The sequence below is a fragment of the Callithrix jacchus genome, chromosome 1 (assembly GCF_049354715.1).
Source record: "Callithrix jacchus isolate 240 chromosome 1, calJac240_pri, whole genome shotgun sequence".
NCBI classification, from domain to species: Eukaryota; Metazoa; Chordata; class Mammalia; order Primates; family Cebidae; genus Callithrix; species Callithrix jacchus.
In genome coordinates, this window is record NC_133502.1 from 207,387,168 (window position 1) to 207,392,930 (window position 5,763).

Below are 5,763 nucleotides of genomic sequence, written 5' to 3' on the forward strand. Positions count from 1 at the left end.
GGCGGTTGACAAATGCCATGGCAATGTCAGGAAGTCACCCTATATGGTCTAAAAAGGGGACGTATGAATAATCCACTCCTTGTTTAGCATATAATAAAAAATAATTGAAAAAATGGGCAACCAGCAGCCCTCAGGGAGTCAATGGAGTAGCCATTCTTATATTTCTTTCCTTTCCTTTTTTTTTTTGAGATGGAGTTTCGCTCTTTTTGCCCAGGCTGGAGCGCAATGGCACGATCTCAGCTCACCACAACCTCCGCCTCCTGGGTTCAAGCAATTCTCCTGCCTCAGCCTCCCGAGTAGCTGGGATTACAGGGATGTGCCACCATGCCTGGCTAATTTATTTTAAATATTTTTAGTAGAGACAGGGTTTCTCCATGTTCAGGCTGGTCTTGAACTCCCGACCTCAGGTGATCCACCGCCAGGGCCTCCCAAAGTGCTGGGATTACAGGCATGAGCCACCACACCCGGCCATTTCTTTACTTTCCTAATAAACTTGCTTTCATTTTACTCTATGGACTCACCCTGAATTCTTTCTTGCCTGAGATCCAATAACCCTCTCTTGGGGTCTGGATCAGGCCCCTTTCTGGTAACATTTCTTCCTGTATAAACAGGTGTAAGAGACCTGCTTATCATAGGGTGTTATGGAGTCAAGGGAGGGAGGGATTGAAGAGCCAGAGGTAGCAGAGGGAACCCACACTGACTGACCTGCAGTGGTTATAAAAACTGCCATAACCGGTGGATCACCTGAGGTCAGGACTTCAAGACCAACCTGGCCAATATGGTGAAACCCCATCTCCACTAAAAATACAAAAATTAGCTGGGTGTGGTGACGGACTGCCTGTAATCCCAGCTACTTGGGAGGCTAAGGCAGGAGAATTGCTTGAACCTTGGAGACAGAGGTTGCAGTGAGCCGAGATTGAGCCACTGCACTCCAGCCTGGGCGAGAGAGCCAGACTCCGTCTCAAAAAGACAAACAAACAAAAAAAACAAGTTGAAGGTCTTTGCTGTTCCCTGACGATCAGTGAATCCTGAGCAAGCCGCTCCTTTACTTGCCTTGGTTTCTTCGTCTTTAAAAAGTTTTATTTTTATTTTTAAAAAACCCTTCATGAATGCCAATACAAAATTTATTTTCATTTTTATTTTTTTGTAGAGACAGGGTCTTGCCATGTTGCTCCTAGCCTCGAGCAATCCTCCTTCTTCAGCCTCCCAAAGAGCTAGGATTATAGGCATGAGCCACGGTGCCCAGCCGGCTTCTTCATCTTTAAACAAAATGACGAAGCATCCCATTGCAATGGGATGATGATGAACGGCTTCTGGGTTTGTGGGAATATCAAATTGAATTAGGCCCGGAAGTGCCTTTTGCAGGTTGAAAAGAGCCATTCAGACACAAAGGCTGAGTCTGTCTCCGTCACCTTCCCAGGAAGCCTCTGCTGAATGAGGTAACCAGTGGGTCACTGGGATGAGTCACCGAGGTAACACGTTAGCAGTGCTGAAAAAACAGCCACTGTCATATTGACCCACTAAAACACCAGGTGGACAGGGGATTGTCGTTGGAGACCCAGAGTGCTTAGGTGACGTGTCCAGGGTCTCACTGTTGCAGAGGGGGCTTAGGATCTGGGATAGGCCCAGGACTCCCCAGCTCCTGGCCCAGCGTCCTTGCTGCTCCCCAACCCTGCACATTCCACTCAAAGGTAAACTGAGCCATTGGTCCTCCGTTTCAGAGCAGGCCTGAGTGCCTGCTGACTCCAGGCCAGATGCACCGGCCACCCTAAAATCTTACTGCCAAAAGGGATTTACACGTTGGCTAGTCCTGGGGTTTTTCCATGTAGCCATATGTCGCAAACCATGTCCCCCAAGGACATCCTACCTGGAACTCCAATGGGCAGGACAGAGAAAGTGGAGTCCTATGACCCACCCTTACCCACCTCATCAGCTCCACGGCCTCAGGCTTTTGCGTATGCTTGTTTTTGAGGCGGGATCTCACTCTGTCACCTAGGCTGGAGTGCAGGGCTCTCATCATGGCTCACTGCAGCCTCAACCTCCCAGGCTCAGGCGATCCTCCTGCCTCAGCCTCCCGAGTAGCAGGATCATAGACGCATGCCACCTTGCCCTGCTGTTTCTCAAGTTTTTGTAGAGATGGGGATCTCACTCTGTTGCCCTGGCTAGTCCCAAACTTCTGGGCTCAAGCGATCCTTCTGCCTCGGCCTCCCAAATTGCTGGAATTACAGATGTGAGCCATCGCCGATACCTGGCCCCTTGGGCTGCCTTCTCCTTCTTCTTTTTTTTTTTTTTTTTTTAAGAGATGGGGTCTAGACAAAAAAAAAAAGATGGGGTCTTGATATGTTGCCCAGGCTGGAGTGCAGTGGCTATTCACAGGTGCTATCCCACTACTGATCAGCACAGGAGTTTTGACCTGTGTTTCCGACCCAGGCCGGTTCACCCCTCCTTAAGCAACCTGGTGATCCCCCACTCCCATGAGGTCAACATATTGATGCCGAACTTAGTACAGACACCCGATCAGCATAGCGCACTATAGCCCAGAACTCCTGGGCTCAAGCGATCCTCCTACCTTAGCCTCCTGAGTAGCTGGGACTATAGGCGCGTGCCACCAGGCCCAGCTAATTTTTTTTTTTTTGTATTTTTAATAGAGATAGGGTTTCACCATATTGGCCAGGATGGTCTCTTGACCTCATGATCCATCCACCTCGGCCTCCCCAAGTGCTGGGATTACAGACTTGAGCCACCGCGCCTGGCTGTATTATTATTATTATTTTTTGAGACAGATCTTATCTGTCCCCCAGGCTGGAGTGCAGTGGTACAACCTCTGCTCACTGCAACCTCCACCTCTCAGATTCAAGCAATTCTCCTGCCTCAGCCTCCTCAGTAGCTGGAATTACAGGCTCACGCCAACATGCCTGGCTGATTTTTGTATTTTTAGTAGAGATGAGGTTTCACCATGTTGGCCAGGCTGGTCTCAAAATCCGCCGGCCTTGGCCTTCCAAAGTTCTGAGATTACAGATGTGAGCCACCGCGCCTGGCAGGAGGGGCCTTTCATTGACCAGCCAGCCCTTGGCCGGGTCCCTTCCTCAGATGTGCGTGTTGGCAGGGAGAACCTGGCTGGGCATCTCTGTGCACTGCCTGCAGATGAATGAAGGAGCACCTGAGTCTTTCTAGTCCAGGCTGAGCTCTGGGCTGTTCAGCACTTCTCAGACCCACAGCAGTGCTTCATTGCAAGAGGAGCTGGTGGGATACAGGAGGAAAAAGCGGGGAGGGAAAGGTGGGTCAAGGAACTGAACAGAGGCCCAATGACACTTCCTCCAGGTCTCTGTTTACTGAAGGAAGCTTGTGAATGTGGCCTTCCACTCCCTGCTCTATCTGTGTTTATTTTAATATAACTCGATTTCCTTCTCTCTTGCAAACAAAGGGTTGCAGTAAAACTGAATGCAGAGAGCCTGCCTAACTGTGCACTGTCCCTCGCTGTGGACTCTGCAACCCACACAGCAGGGTCCCAGGGCCTTCCGTGTCTCCACCCCCCAACCTCTGGCTTTCACCAACTTCCTCCAGCTTTTTGTCAACACACCTTTCGCCGCTGGCAGCCTCTGCCTCTTTGATGTCCCACGAGGCAACCGGCTCTCTGCTCAGCTCTGGGGATGCAAGAGGGAACCAGGCGGCCTATCAAAGCAGCCCCTGGTTTGAATCCTGGCCCCACGACTTAAAGCCGTATGAGGCAAGTTTCCTTTATTCTTCTGTCAAAAGAGGGTATTTCCCCACCCTCTCACCTGGCTTACAGCGCTCAGGCGAAACCCTGCCCAGAGTTACAAAGGCCCAGTTACTCAACTGCCTGCCACAATGAACCACACCCTCAAGAACAGTCCCCAGAAAAGCAGCCACTGCTACTGCCAGGTTCACAGCATCATCAGTGTCTCTCACTGGGTCTGGCATGTGGCAAGGGCACGACAAATATCCCCCTTCCTTCCTTCAGCAAGTGCGTATCAATCAGTAGACAGGTGCTCAGTGAAGACTTCAGTATATCTTTTCTCATTTTCCAGCTGAGCAAAGCGAGACTCAGAGAGGTCAAGTGACTTGCCCATGACCACACAGCAAGTAAGTGACTAAGCTGATATTTGGAACTAGTTCTTCCACCAGACTTTTTCCGCTTGAAGAAAAGTGTCAAAGTGTAGAAGTGTGGAGGCAAAGAAAGGGGTGGCCTGCCGGAGAGATGACCAGAACCGCAGATGAGAAAGGGGCAGGTTCCCTACAGGCATTGCAGGTCAAGTAGGGGATGGAGAGGCTTTGGCGTTCATCTTATAGGCCATAGGACTGGAGGTTTGTTCCTGCTTTGGGCCCTTGTAAAGCTAAAGTGGAGGCTGGGCGCAGTGGCTCACACCTGTAATCCCAGCTCTTTGGGAGGCTGAGGTGGGCAGATCACCTGAGGTCGGGAGTTCGAGACCAGACTGACCAACATGGTAAAACCCCATCTCTACTAAAAATACAATATTAGCTGGGCATGGTGGTGCATGCCTGTAATCCCAGCTACTTGGGACGCCGAGGCAGGAGAATTGCTTGAACCTGGGAGGCAAAGGTTGCAGTGAGCCAAGATTGTGTCATTGCACTCCAGCCTGGGCAAGAAAAGTGAAACTCCGTCTCAAAAAAAGTGGTCTCGGCAGAGGGCTTATCATAGTACTCAGTTTTCTTACCTGAAAAATGGCAGAGATATACTGATAAGGGTTACTAATCCTAGTGGGAAGAGTTTGAACCTTGGCGTCAAATAGATCTGGGTTAAAATTCCAGCACTATCACTTCCTGGTTGAGGATCTTGGCAAACAATAAAATGATTTGCCCTCTGTGTCTCAGGGGAGAGCTCAGCGGATAGGTCTGATTATTTATTTGACACGGAGTCTTGCTCTGTTGCCCAGGCTGGAGTGCAGTGGTGCAGTCTCAGCTCACTGCAACCTCCGCCTCCTGGGTTGAAGCAAATTCTCCTGCCTCAGCCTCCTGAGTAGCTGGCACTACAGCCTGGCTAATATTATATAGCCTGGCTATATAATATATATATATATATATATATATATATAAATAATAATATATATTAATAATATATTATATACATATAATATATATATATGTACACACACACTTTTTTTTTTAGTAGAGGTGAGGTTTCACCATGTTGGCCATGCTGGTCTGGAACTCCAGACCTCAAGTGATCCATCCACCTTGGCCTCCTAGAGTGCTGGGATTATAGACATGAGCCACCATGCTCAGCCTGATCTTTTTTATTTTGAGACAGAGTCTCACTCTGTTGCCCAGGTTGGAGCGCAATGGTGCGATCTTGGTTCACTGCCACTTTCAGGCTTCATGAGGTCAGGAGATTGAGGCCATCCTGGCCAACATGGTGAAATCCCTTCTCTACTAAAAATAAGCTGGGTGTGGTGGCGCACGCCTGTCGGGAGTTAGAGAGCAACCTGACCAACATGGTAAAACCCCCATCTCTACTAAAAATACAATATTAGCTGGGCATGGTGGTGCATGCCTGTAATCCCAGCTACTTGGGACGCTGAGGCAGGAGAATCGCTTGAACCGGGGAGGCAGAGATTGCAGTGAGCATAGATAGCACCACTGCACTCCAGTCTGGCGACAGAGGGAAATTACATCTCAAAAAAAAACCAAAAAAGCAAATAAACAAACAAATAATAAAACAAATATGGAAAATCTGCCTTGAATTTCAGATAAATTAATTTTTTTTGTTGTTGTTGTTAAAGG